Source organism: Oryzias latipes, chromosome 10 (assembly GCF_053564925.1).
Source record: "Oryzias latipes strain Hd-rR chromosome 10, Olatipes_Hd-rR_3.1".
Taxonomy (NCBI): domain Eukaryota; kingdom Metazoa; phylum Chordata; class Actinopteri; order Beloniformes; family Adrianichthyidae; genus Oryzias; species Oryzias latipes.
Genome location: NC_136246.1, coordinates 20,317,032 through 20,331,374, shown reverse-complemented (window position 1 = coordinate 20,331,374; position 14,343 = coordinate 20,317,032). Strand labels below are relative to the sequence as shown.

Here is a 14,343-nt window from a genome sequence, read left to right as displayed (position 1 = left end):
AGTAGATGCTAAATTAATTTAATTTTGGATCCGAAGTGCTTTGATACAAATTTGCATTAATAGGCGTCAAAAGTTGTTAAACTTGTGAAAGTTTCGGCTGGACTGTAAATGAAGGAGGTGGACGTTAAATCTGTAGGAGTGCACCAGTAACAAATGGCAGCACTCTCAGCCTGACAAAAGCTGTGCTACAAAACACACAAACATAAACCGCTACACAAAGCTTGTTTACAGAGTCTGGGACAGGTTACACAGGCCACATTTAAGCAGATCTTGTAAACATCCAGCAGTTTTTGTTTTTTTTTCTCAAAATGAACATCGGATCAGATGATGTTTGATCGGTCTAGCATCAATAGTGCACAAAATTTGGCATTAATTAAACACACATTTAGCATTGGATTTTTTCCAAACATCTCCCCCAGGGAGGCTAGGCAGAAGTTCCAATCAGCAAAACAGATGTTTACAATCTGCTAGAGCACATTCCAAAGACTATCATTTCTAAATGCATTATGAATAGTTACCAAAAAAACAAGTTTTCATGTTTGACTTCTCTAAAACAAGCAGCTAAATGTTTGTCTAAGGTACATTATTTTGTAAAATTGGATACCCTTAGCCTCCTATTGGTATTCATCTGCAAGTCTGGTTTTTACTTTAGCCATCACACGTGCCAACATCATATGGGTGCTAAAGGCTTATTTGTGGAGAGCATTCCAGCATGAAGCGTCTCCAGCACATTAAAGAGCCCTCCCCCGTATCAAACTAACCCGCCAACACACACATCTGTAGGTCCACAGGAGGGGGTCACACTTGCTTTATCAGCTTTGTTTTGCCTTTGCGCTGAGTATCCAATAGCAGCTGCCGGTACTGGCCTCGGAGTTTGTTGTTGCAGGACTGCATATCCCTTTTGAAGTGTCCGAGCCATAAAACTGTCCTCCGGCCCCATCAGACTTTGTACCACTATGACAGTTCCACGGCGGTGACAGCAGAGGTCTCCACCCTTAAAGGCTTTCACATGGACCAACTATTGCACTAGAATGTTAAATGCTAAATTAAGATGCTCCTCAGAAGAAGGTCTTCAGGTTTACAGATGTCAGGTTTCTCCGGTAAAAAAAAAAAAAAAAAGACAAAGCGCTGCTTTTCAATACTTCCTTTGCAATGAAAAATGAACACAACACTGATAGGTGCAAAGGCGAGGACTTGACTTTAAATCAATTATTTAACCAAACCAAAGGATTCTTGCAGAATTACGAGTTATTTTTAAAGACTGCTTCAGGCTAGCCACTTAACTATTGAACTTTAAGATAATTCAATTGCCTTCAAATGTGATTAAAAAAGGAGAAAATTATATCAAGTTATCCTTTTCTTATAAAATTTGAACTTGTTTACTCAAACATGTCAAACCAGTTTATCCCTGCATATGTTGTTATGATATGTTTGGAAACCTCTTACAGTGCAACGGGAAGTTTGAACCTACTTTACATGATACTAATTATCTTCTTTATTTTGATAAGCCCTATCCGTTTAAAGATCTGTATGGATATTCTTGGTTTCTATTTCTGTTTTTCCTTTTGTTTGTTTTGTTTTTGCAATTTGTTTCATTCAAGGAATCTGTCCTTGTCTGCTCCTTCCCCTGCATGCCATGAGCACACCAGGTTGGTGTTTGGAATGATCACAGCTGTTGTTGTTTTTTGTTCATTACTCTAAGTGTGTTTAAGAACATAGTTTCTTTATTTCAGGTCATCTGTTTTATCACTTTTTACTCCCAAACGGCTCCAATTTTAATTGAGTTATTTTGATGTTCAGGTTGTGTTATTTAGTATTTAGTCACATTATATAAATGTAATAAATCTCAATCTCCACCTGTGGTTCAAATGAGACGTGTCTGTTCTGTCTCTTTATAGCAAATGTTATTCTTCGACACTGACTTGCCAACTCTGTGGTTCAAAAATTGAGTAAACTCCTCAGTGGAGCCACTGAGGAAGTTTACTCAGTTTCAATAAAGCTTAATTTATTATGGATGAAGGGCTTATTTGAATTGAAAATGGAGTATCATATCATGTTATTTCTTATGTCTAAGACATTGTGCCCAAGACTGTAACAGATAATAAATAATAATAGTAGTTAATAATGGTGGTTTATGCAAACACAGCCTATCTTTACTTTTTTGATTTTTTGATACAGCAGTTGCTTACCTCACAATATATGATAAATGGCGTTTACTTATTTAGCGCTTTTCTGCATGTTTTAAGGCCCAAAACGCGTTACAGTCACAGTCCCATTCATCCATTCACCTGTAACCACCAGGAGCAATGTGGGGTTCATTGTCTTGTCCAAGGATACTTCGACACACAGACGGTGTGGCAAAGTGGGTACCGAATCTTAGATAATCTGATTAGAGGTCAACCACTCTACCTCAGCACCACTGCCACCCCAAAATAAATATATTAAATTCTAATTTTGGGTTTTCTTTGAGAGAACATGTTAAATCTACATTTTTTTCAATGAGAAAAAACAACAGTTAGCTTCTTTTTTGTTTTGTTTTTGCTGTTTGCCTCATCTAACCTGCAATGGGTAATGTGCAAAAAAAATAAAATAAAGATTTAGCTAACCACATTAGCATTCCACCATACTTCAAACCTTTGCCCACAAAGGTTATGCAGCTGCCATGTTACAAGCAGCTGAAGCAAACACAGGCAGGTGTGCATAGCAGTGGGATGTCATGTGACTGTTGCACTGATTCTCATTACTTGTAGATTTATCCACAAAGAAGCTGCAACTTAGAAAGAGCCTAGTATGTGATACAAACACCTTAAGGTGCTGACGATTAACTTTAATCCAAAGCTTTAACCACAGGGTTTAGTATTACAAAAACACATGATGTTAAGACAATAGTAAAAGAATGATAACGGCTGGTTATGGTTTTTGTTCGCAAACACCTTATCGGATTCTTTTTGCTTCTTTTGAAACTATGAGGCACACTTAAAGCCTTATTTTTTTTCAAAGAACAATGTAACTTAGACATGTAATGTAACTTGTACATGGATTAATTCTATATTTCTGATGTCCAAGCAATTTTGAGAAGCGCACATCTGTCTGTCAAAATGTCAGTCTGTTTTTTTTCTGGTAGCCCAGATGTGAAACATTAAAAATACAAGTAATGCCAGGAACTTATTTTACCTCCTGTTTTTTCTTTACTAAAATAACACGTTTACACTTCAGATATCACAATATCTTTTTATTTGTTTCTGAATGAAAGTTGTAGTTGTGGAGAGAGCTCTCAGAGCTTCTCCCAAGTTATCCATCAACTGTTCTTTGACATTTAGCCTCAAAATCCCAAAAATTTTGGGATGATTTCACCTTCGTTTTCCCAGAAGCAGTGCTTAATTTGGCAAAGACAGTCATCAGTGAACACTGATGTGTGAGACAAAATGTGGTCAGGACTGAGTTACCTTAGTGCAGCCAGCTTCAGAAGACATCCTGGTGTGAGATTTAACAGTTCTAATAAAAGCTCTTCCAACATACAAACATGCGCTAACTGTGCTTTCTTCCCCTGGTGTTGATGCTATATCAAAATGGAAAACTGCACAGTCACTCTGTAAACAACTCTGAAGCAGCAAAAAGAGATGGACCAAAAGAGTCCATTGCACTCCAGAAACCAAGAGTTAAAGAGTGTGTAGTTTAGACAACAAAAATCACTTCCATATGGCTGATCAGAGAGCCAGAACAGGACTGTGTTTAATGATATTTACTGGCACGTTGTCATAGTCCATGAAATATACAACAGTATATGCTCGAGTTGATGGAAATCATTCACTCTCATGTGCTGAGAGTCCAGACAGCTGGTTGTTTAAATATGTCAGTGAAAGATTGAAACTGGAAAAGTGAGATTTTGGGGCAATGTGGTAACAAAATCCAAGATAAGGAACGATAGAGAAAGAGAGAGAAGTGGGAAAAACCTCCAACACTTACCTTAATAAAAGAAGGAATGAAAATGGATTGCAGGAAATCGTCGACAAACATGGAAAAAAAAGGAGAGAAAAGATAGATGATTAAAAAATGCATATACCAAATGACAAATTATGTATGATGCTGAAGCCAACAGTGTCAAAGAAAAGCTTCAAAGTGAGTCAACACTGCAATAAATAAAAAGCTTCCAGTAAACCACAACCCCCCAAAATAACGTTATATGGGCATTTTCCATACACCAAACCTTATAACAGACAATACCCAGACGATTCACCTCCTATAACCTGACTTAGACTGGCACTGTACAACCACAGCCTGCTAAACATGTGGATTTCACAGTTATGTCACACTCTGGTGTCTAGTAGTATCTAGTAAAGCAGATGAATTAAAGCAACAACCCCTCATGGTGTCACGAGGCTGGGCCCTCATGCTAACTGTACATGCATGAAACCTAGAAATTTCAATTTGTTGTAAATCTCATTGATACACTTCATAGAATGTAATTATTGTCCAACATGAACCCGAAACTAACCATTTAACCTTTGAAACACAAACTTGATAGAGGAAAAATGCAGAACTGCATCCCAAGAACACCATGCCCACTGGGAAGCTTGGGGGTGAAGCTTCCACCCCCAAAGGGAACAGGATGACTGATACATGTTAAGGAAAGAATGAATGGGGCATGTTTGGTGAGATTATGGACAAAAAACCTTCTTCAATCAGTAAGAGCATCAAGGATGATACATGGTTGCATCTTCCAGCATGACAATGATTCTAAAGACATCGCCATGGAAAACAAAAAAAAAGGTACATAAAAGGCATGTCAAGGTTCTGGAGTGGTCTAGCCAGTCTCTGAACCACAAACCAATTGAGAATATATGGAGGGAATTGAAAGTCTGTGTTGTCCAGCGACAGTCCCAAAACATTGCTGCTCGAGAAGATTTCCATGGAAGAATGGAATCTGGTGAAAGCTACAGAAAAACCCTGATCTCTGTCACACTACGAAGCATTGAGATAACTTTGGTTATTGACTGAATACTTCATTTCTGCTGGATTATACAAATACATTCTTTAAAAAAATCGTTTTTTACATCTAAAAAAAAAATCCTCACATTTTAAATGGGTTTGAAGTGATGCATGTTGGTATTTTCCTTCATGTGAAAGGAAAAGCAATGAGTTTACAAAGTCATCAGCCGACTCGGACCAGAACAAATGAAGTCCAAGTGTGAGAGGACCTTAACTCTCTGGGAGTCATTAGAAAGAAAAGCAAATTTGGAATTTTAAAAATGACTTTCCTTAGAGCAAGCGGCAAAAACACACGCTACAACAATTATATTGGAGAATGTTTTGGTAAAAGACAGAGGAGTAGAGTCAGAAAAGACCATTTCACCTAGGCTTTGTGTGGGAGCGAGTAGGGCTACATCTGGGCAAAGTATAAACTCGAGCCCAATAACAATGTGCAGAAAACCACATGCTTCCAAAATCATTAATCTACTCGGTTAAGCACAAATTTGTGCGTTAGCGTGATTTCATCACACATGTCTTCTTCTTGCAACGCTAAACTGACCCCACAATGATCATAAACATGCACACGACTGTTCACATTTTTACATCATCATTCAGCAATAAAGAAGCAGGGTTAATGTGTAGGTGGCTCAAGTGTAAAAGCTACATTTGAAGTAACATACATGCTGGAATGTGATAATCTGTGAAAATGCACATGAGTCTTGATTGTTATTGCTTCTTTTTGAAGGTGTTCGTATGCTCTGGACGCCAGAGGGAGCCTTCTGACAGAAGCCTGGAGAAAGCATATCAAAAATCTTTGCCGTTGTTTGCTGAAACTTCCACTCTCCCATAAACACTGGCTTAGAGCTCTTTGCATAAGAGATGATTCATTAATCAGAAGCGCTGGCACAAAAAAAGGCCCATCCAGCCCAAACTGGAGTCTGTAACTGATTTGTTGGCATCAGAAGAGGTGAGTTATTCTTTAGTGAAAAGGCACCCTCTTGATGTGATGGAGCTGTTCAGAGAGGAATTTACTTTTCGTAATGCAGGGAACACAGTGATGTCAGTGTCTCCACCTGCTAATAATAACAGCAGGACCATAAAAATCACTTAACGTTTCTAAACAGCCTGAGAAGATTGGAACAGACTTTTCCTGTTTTGTTTTTTTTTTAAACTCACTTCTAGTCCTTTTTCTGCATCCCCGCTCTTCTCCATCAAAATGCTTTTCCACATCAAAATTGTTTTTATAGCTTTGTTGGCTGCTTGTGTTCCACAGCCCATTAGTTGAAGTTGTTTGAATCAAAAGAGTTTGGCCTACACTAGTATTTGGTGATGTTCAGCAAGGTTTATGACTTTACTAAGTCAGAATCTTCACACATTTTCTTTCAAAGTGGTTCCACGTTTACCTTTAAAATGTCCCAACAAATGTTTGAAAATAATTCTCTGTTAAAGAACAAAGAAGTAAAGCTAAAAATGTACGATTTGATCCTATATTCCCTCGAAATACCTTTAGTACTGGTTTCCCACGACAAAAAACTAAATTAGCAAAAGAGTATGTGTGCTCTGTAACTCCGTCTTTTATATTCTCCTTTATCATCAGCTGAATCCTAATTCTAACCATCATTTTTTTACCGTATTTTCCACACTATAGAGCGCACCGGACTTTAAAGCTTGCAGTCATTGAATGGTCTACCTTTGAAATGATGTCATATAGAAGGCACACTGAACTATAAGGCCCATTAAGTGAGACAAAAGAGTCAGATAAATCTGTCAGTTAGTCAGACTTTATTAGCTGCTTTCACATTAATTCTAAACTTCCCTGTAACCTGCCACAAGTTAGCCTCTTTAGAAGCGTTAGCCATGTTTTAACAATACAGTAAACCCTTGTTTTTCGGGTTACGTTCCAAAAAGAGCCCGTGATAGGCAAAATCCGTGAAGTGGAAACCTTTTTTTTCCTCCAATTATTATACAATTAAATACTCTATTATACATTGAAAAGAAATGACAAAACATTTTACAGGCTCAAGCATTTGTTTCACAAATAAAAGTACTTTAGAAACGTTTTTTTCAACAAACAACTTCTGTACTGTACTGTCAAATAATACTTTTAATCATCAATGTGAACAGAAGGCTTCAAATCGCGGAGATTAGCCCCGCCCACCGCGACCCAGATTATTGGATTAAACGGGAGAAAATTTAAAATGATTATGAAAAAAATACAAAGTACAGTGGGACAAATAGTGACTTAGGTGTATTTCACTGCTCGTCGGACTGAGCCGCTGCATCCTGACTCCGCTCTGCAGTGTTTTCTTCTTTTGAATCCGCGGTGCAGGTGTGTTTGATCGGGAGAAGAATAGTGATAGGCATTTGTTGTCGCTCTTTTTTCGATGGGTTTTAGAGAAACTCGATAGTGCTAGAGAATTTGCACGTACGTAATATAAATTTGGCAAGCTGTTTTACGTACGTGTACATATTAAACTGCAACGTTATTGACGCATAGGTAGAGAAGAAGCAGAGTGACTTTTTAGCCAATCAGAATGCAGAACACAATGCACGATGCAAATCCGTGAAATAGCGAAACCGTGAAAAGTAAACCGTGTTATAGCAAGGGATCACTGTACCTGTAAATCCCAACCTTTTGAGTAACACCAAAAAAAAGTCCAACACCACTACATGTTAGCTGTGTTAAGGTATTTATAATAACACTCCACATTGTTTGCAATTCGTATAAAATGAAAACAGGACTGACATTTTGACAGAGCGCCGTGTATTTCTATATATATAAATTTATATTTAACGCACTTTGTGGAAACAACCTCGTCGGGCGGTTCAGGCTTCCACTGCGTGCCTTAATTATTGATAATGCACACTCCGTCGGCCATTATCCCTTACATAAGGCGCTCCAGATTATGAGGCGCACTGTTGTTGTGATGCCAGACTTTGACAAGCCTCCATCTAACCCTCTCCTCTGCATCCTCCTCATTTACACAAACCACCCCAATGTCCTTCTTTACTATAACCATAAGATTCTTTTTCGGTCTTCCAAAGCCTCCTTTCACCAACATTATCCGTCCTCCGTCCCTCCTCTGAATAATCTCAATCTGCTTTCCTCCATTTATCTCCGAAACGTGAGCTGTCCTTCTGATGGATTCATTCCTGATCCTATCCATCCTTGTCATTCCCAACATCTTCATCTCTGCTACCTCAAGCTTTGTCTCTTAACCAGAGGCATGGTCTCTAAGCCAACAACATGGCTGGTCCTACCACAGTCTTTTGCACCTTTCCTTCCATTCTTCCTGACACTCTTTTGTCCCTGAAACCTTCCTCCACCCGTTCCGAGATGCTTCATCTTTTTCCCACACTCGCCTTTGCTCTGGGTTGTTGACCCCAAGTACTTAAAGTCCTCCACCTTCTTCACCTCTGCTCCCTGTAACCTCACCGTTCCACCCTCTTCCTAATCATGTTTGTCAGTGACTTCTTTATCCCGCAAAAAGAAAACTGAATAGAAACTAACAGAAAATGTGTTTTTGCTTTAAATGAGTAATTTAAACAGTTGTGTAACTGACTGGCAGACATATCCTGAAGTTTCACAACTGCAAAAAAATAAAAAAAAGTAAATCACAACATTTCTTTAGATGAATATTTGCTCTTTAATAAGGCTGATCCTGACTTAGACAAGGGGAGTGTGCCGGAAGGAAGGACAAAAACAAACGTGAGGAAAATCCCACGACCTAATTGAAGACATGTGTGCTTTACAAACTCAGCCATGACAGTGAACACCGACACCAGATGATGTGACAGGCAGCCCGTGAGGCAAACCAGACATGCCAGAAAACATACAAAGGTGTGTTCAAATGCAGGCTGAGGGTGATGAAGAGCAGAGTTTAGCTCACATATACGGATGGTCTGTTATCTACAACAGTTTATATTGTACAGAACAGTATTTTTAATTCATTTTACCAAACACGTGAACTGGTTTAATTGTATTATTTTCCTGTCATATGTTTCACTATGAACATTTTTTATTTCCTATATTTTGATTATATGTTTTTGCCTACCTTGCAAATTTTGAACAACTTTGTATCTGTTACACCTAATTTCTATTTATTTTTATATTTTTTTACTGAACCTTCCTAACCCCACCTTATTATCTTTCCATCTGTCTTCAACTGAAAATTTCCAGAAGATGAAAGATTTTCATCTTTGAGTTTCTTTGGCATTTTTAGAGAAAAGGGGGAAGAATGATTTGTAAATTTTCTGTAAAAAACAAAATAAAACCGATTTGTACTTAGTTTCAGTTTAGGATTTTGTGATTTTATTTATAAAATTTCCAAAATTTAATTTTGGAAGTAGCAGTTAAAGTAGAACAATTGTTAAAATCAAACAAAGCTGGTTTTAGGATTGACATTTCTAAATTAATCAATTGGTAATTAAAGTTAGTCAATTAGAATGTTAATTAGATTGAGTGGAGACAGTTCCTGTGCATTAATTCCCAGCCCAAGTACATTTGTATTTCAACATGTACAATTCATACACAAATTTGTCACTAAATCAGTCATTATTTATGTTGTTTCCTTTTTGTAGCCCTGCTATTGCTAGTCATTTTATGTCTCGGGAGCTCTGGACTTCAGGCATTTTGAGTAATTATACTCCAGAAGGGTAGATAAGGATCAGGTCTATCGACGATGTGTCAAAAGTAGGAAAACCAAATGGAATTCAAATGTTGAGATGCTGAAAAATGTCTGAAAGACCCCAAATCTCATTTCCATAACGTCCAATGGTTTTTAAAGCCATCATGACTACATGAGGATTATATAGTTGGTTGCAATAGATAGCATAAGAAAATGTACCGTAATGTTAATTCTATCCATCCTGTTAGAGAAGAGAAGATCCTAAACTATGCAGAGGGGGACTATGCAGCACTCTTTTTTCACACTTGTCCTTGACATGTTCCTCACCGGAATGATGTTGATGGATAAAGATTAGACATTAATGCATTCAGCTTAAGATGAATTGATTAAGAAATACTCAAAATAGAGAATTACGTTTGAGTTCCCTCAGAGTCATATTTGATATTTTTGTCTTAGTGTTTTTCATGGCAACAACTTTAAGTCATTCACACGATCCTGCTCTCTGATTATGATTTAAGACTTTGAGTCCAAGTCTTTTTGCTTCCTTTCCTGTAAATCATTTGGTGTCTGTTCGTTTTCTTTCTGCACTTGCACCTTTCCTTTTACCCCCCCCCCCCTCTAATTTTCTTACCGCGGTTCATTGAATTCTTGCATAACCTTTACAGCGCAAACGAGAGCCAACAAGCCATTATTCTTGCATCACTCATGTGCTCCTGCTCTGGCCCCGAGTGATGAAGTGATAAACTCTTGCCTCTTTATCTCTGTTCTCTCCTCAGACAAGCTCACTTCAATAGAGATTGGGTAAAATTATAGACATAGGAACATTAGAAGGATCATCTCTGATGTCACCCACTATATTCTGTGTGGCACAAGTGAAATCCAAAGTGGGATGAAAGGGTTGACCAGAGTTTTCCTCAGCCTGCTCAATAACATTCCAAACACAGTAGTTAGGAGGACAATTTGAAATTTCTTTGGGTCGCCCACCTGCCATTTCAACTAAAAACATGCCAGCATTACGTCCAAATTTAGGCTACACCCACAGGTATCATGAAAAAGAAATAAAGCAATATGCATTGAAGTGTCCTTGAAACCAGGCTGTAAAGTTGCAATTTTTAACATGGGACTCAATGGGAAAATCGCTGCCATCTGCTTCCAGTGGTCTTCTAAGGAACTGCAACATGGGGCTCTTCCTGGTTTGTGTCAAATTCTGCAGCAGAAGGAGGGGGCTGAGTTTCAAATCCACCCAAGATCTTTATCTTGCTTCTTCCATCTCCCCAGAGGGCTAAAACAACACAAAAATCAACACTTGGGCTGGATTTTGTTCCTGCAACATCTCACAGGGGAGCTGCCACTGATCCCAGTGACATCGTGTCATTAACTCTGAGAGGATCTTCAGCCTGAGCGACTAATTTCAGTAAAATACTTCTAAAAGCGGTCAAAATTGGTCTGAAACAGTCTGTTAAACACGTGCTCCTACGAAAATGTTCGTGGTATTTTTCTGATAATGGAGGACATATTAAGAAAATGAAAATAAAAAATTCATTTCTGAGTATTTCTTTATTCAAATATTGTGAATCAGGAGCTGACCAAAACTTGCCATTTGAAAATGTTTGTATTTGTGATGTCGAAAATTCGTAACAAGCTCCCTGATGCATCATCTTGCAGACAAATAGATCCGTGTACGTCTTCGTTTTCCTCATCTGAGCTGGTATTTGGCTCAAAACTATACGGCTGCAGAGCTCCAATATTGCTTGCCCTTTTTGTTGCACCGCTAATGTTAGGTTGGAGGTTGTGAGGGGCTGTAAGCTAGCGAGAGACGGTGTAAATAGAGAGCTCTCAGCAACAGGAATGGTGCTAAAAGTCCCACCCAAAACTCAGATGCGTATTCTAAGGAAGAGTTTTTTTTTTCTTTTTTTGGCTAAAAACAGCCCGATCATCTTTAAAAGACCACTGGGAACACTTTATAATAGATCAAAAATAATCGGAATGGAACTTTAAAGAACAAAATAACAAATTGCTGTGATGTTTTAGGTTTAGGGCAGCAATTAGATGAAAAGTTCTACGAACTGTCTGGGTGTTGCTGCTCAGCCTGTGATGGAAGAGCACATAAAAAAACTGCTCTCCATCTGAGCAACAGATGAACAAAAGATTTAGTTATTTTTCTCCAAAATTCCCTTTTTTCCAACCTATTCAATAATTCCTGATTTATCCATCCATCTTTCAGATTTATCCGTTTGTCTTGCAGCATGTTTCCTCGTCTTCTCTTGCACGTCTTCTTCCCTCACGTTAGCCCAGGTCTCCAGGTGCTTCATGTTTGGAGTCTGTGCTCTCTTTGCAGAGCGAAGGGCCAGGTCACACATCTGGCATCCCCTGGCAGGGAAGTCCCCTGCCCACCTCCCGCCACCCCCACCCCCTCGGCAGAACACACTGGCTCGAGATCTTTCGCTGCCTCGTCCTGCCTCCTGAAAAAACAAAACCGATACAGAAACCAAAACACTGAAGGGAGGTCTTTCTTTCATCTGGGAGCTGAGCAGGGGTTACACATGCTCCTGCTCACGAGCTGTTCACCGCTGGAACACAGCATTTATCAATCATCTATCAGCCTTTAATACGATTACGCGGAATAGACAAGTCATCTTCAGATAAATCGCTCACGGGGATGAGTTACAGCTTTCCCACGGGCCTTTCAAACCTCACAGCACCATTCCCCATCCACCCAACTCCAAACTATGGGTCATCCAGTGCTGGATAATGGAGCTCTTGCAAAGCCGCGGTGACAATGCCAATACAATAGCAATGACAATGCTAAGACCTAAAGCTAACGGAGACCATTGAGGGAGCGGAAGGGCATTAATCTCCCCATCACAGCACCCCGCAGTCCAGGCCAGCAGTCTGGAGTCCCTGAAGACAACATGCAGCCACATGGTGCAGACCCAATTACAATTTTAAGCCAACGTTTGATCTACATTTTTACTTTAGGGCTACGTTCACACTGCCCTCTACAAAATTCGTTCAAGAGCCCAATTTCAATGAAAAGTCCATATAAACGTGTGTGATTCTGGCGTCAAAAATTAAGTGAAGCTACGTAAGTTTGACATTTCACACCAAACCTCATTCAACTTTGAATAACTGCGCTAGTATCAGGTAGCGACAGCCCAGTGTGAACAACATGTGCTAATAGCATGTTCAAGAAAACATGATTAGTGTGTTCTTTTACTTGGCAATATTTGAACTCACAGATGGTTTGTTTTTATTTAAAAAGCCATGTTATGTTTTGAAAGTTGTGATAATTCAATTTATTGCAAAGAAAACACACTTTTTTAATAGGCATGTTGGAAATACCCAAAAAGTGGCATCTTGGAGTCTAATTCTTTCAATCAGTCTTGCAGTGAGAGCAGAAGAACTAAAGCCTGTATGGATTCGGTTACTGCGCTCCAGATTCTCCCATGTGTGAGCGCGGAGGAATTGTGGGACTCGTTTAGCATAAGCACAAACATGTGTGAGCGCATCGCTGTAACAACGGGCTAGCAGCATTCCTGCGTAGCGCACGTGATTGACAACCTCAAAAAGAGGCAAGATCTCAAAGCATGATCACTAAACCAGCAGGCTCCATAAATCCAAAGGCTGCAAATGTGAGAACTGTTGATTAAAAATGAATGAAATTGGCATTTGAATCTTTAAAGCCACTAGCACATCACAAAAAAAGATAAATGCACATGAGCCACAGCTTCGATGATGATTTATGCTCCCATGAGGGAAAACAAATGAGTTCTAAAAAGACAGGCTATTAAAGGAGACAGTGACGGGTTATTTTGACCGCAAAGCAGTGAGAAAGTGAGCCTGTCTGCATCCTCCTGACAGCTGACTCCATTAAGACTACAGAAAATGTTTGCGACTTTGCGTCCAGCCGTTAACCGCAGCCTCTCTGCCTCGGCCGCCAAGGATTCCGTCATCCACTTAGGGATCCATTGAGCCGCTTTCATTCATCTTTGCTGAACAACTGAGGATCCTTTCTGGGGAGCTTGAGTAAACACAAACCTGTAAACAAACACGCTCTGCTTTTTTGATATTTATTGATTTAGAAGGTCAGACTTCTACAAAGCATTTGTCTGCTGACAGAAGACAGATGTCCAGCTTTTAAAAGACGTGTGACGTGAGTCTAAAGGATATAGTTGATAGATGTAGCATGGTAGGAGAAAAAAATCAAGTGAGCGATCACATACTTGTTCAACAGCGCCTGGATTAAAAACTGATCAGTTGCGATCTGCAGTGGCTCTCACGCAAAGATGCATCGATGGAGGAAAACCAGGAATCGCTCTTTACGACCCCCGCCTCACCTCCTCCTTTCATATTTCAATTTATAGTTCTCTTTTTGAACTTTTAAGAGCTTAGTGGAAAGAAGATGATGCCTGATTTAAAGCCAGAGGAGTCCATTAGGCCTTTGCAGAGGTATCCCTTCACCGTTTCTCATTTTTCTTCCAATGCAAACATTGTAGTTCATATAAGATACATGTGAACCACCAATTTCACCTCCTGAAGTGAATTTAATACTTTAATTTAATTACTTTGATATTGATATGTTGGAGAAATATTCGCCTTAAGAAAACTAAAGTTATTTGTTCTTTCAACTTTTTATACTTAAGCTATGTTCAGTCTGGGCATGTAACACGCATGCGTTAAACGCTCATTCTTGAATGCGCATTTACTAGACAAGTAGGGAAGGGCTTCTTGTTCTTTTTCTACT

The 14,343-nt window shown here is 39.1% G+C and overlaps 1 long non-coding RNA gene across 1 annotated transcript in view; it reads right to left on the bottom strand.

Moving 5' to 3' along the window:
- Positions 1-3,842: 3,842 nt before the first annotated feature.
- Positions 3,843-14,343, bottom strand: part of LOC144994893 (uncharacterized) — a 50,407-nt gene continuing 39,906 nt past the window's right edge. Inside the window, exon 3 of the long non-coding RNA XR_013658577.1 lies at positions 3,843-3,966. This is a non-coding gene — a long non-coding RNA (uncharacterized LOC144994893). The remainder of the gene's footprint in view (positions 3,967-14,343) is intronic.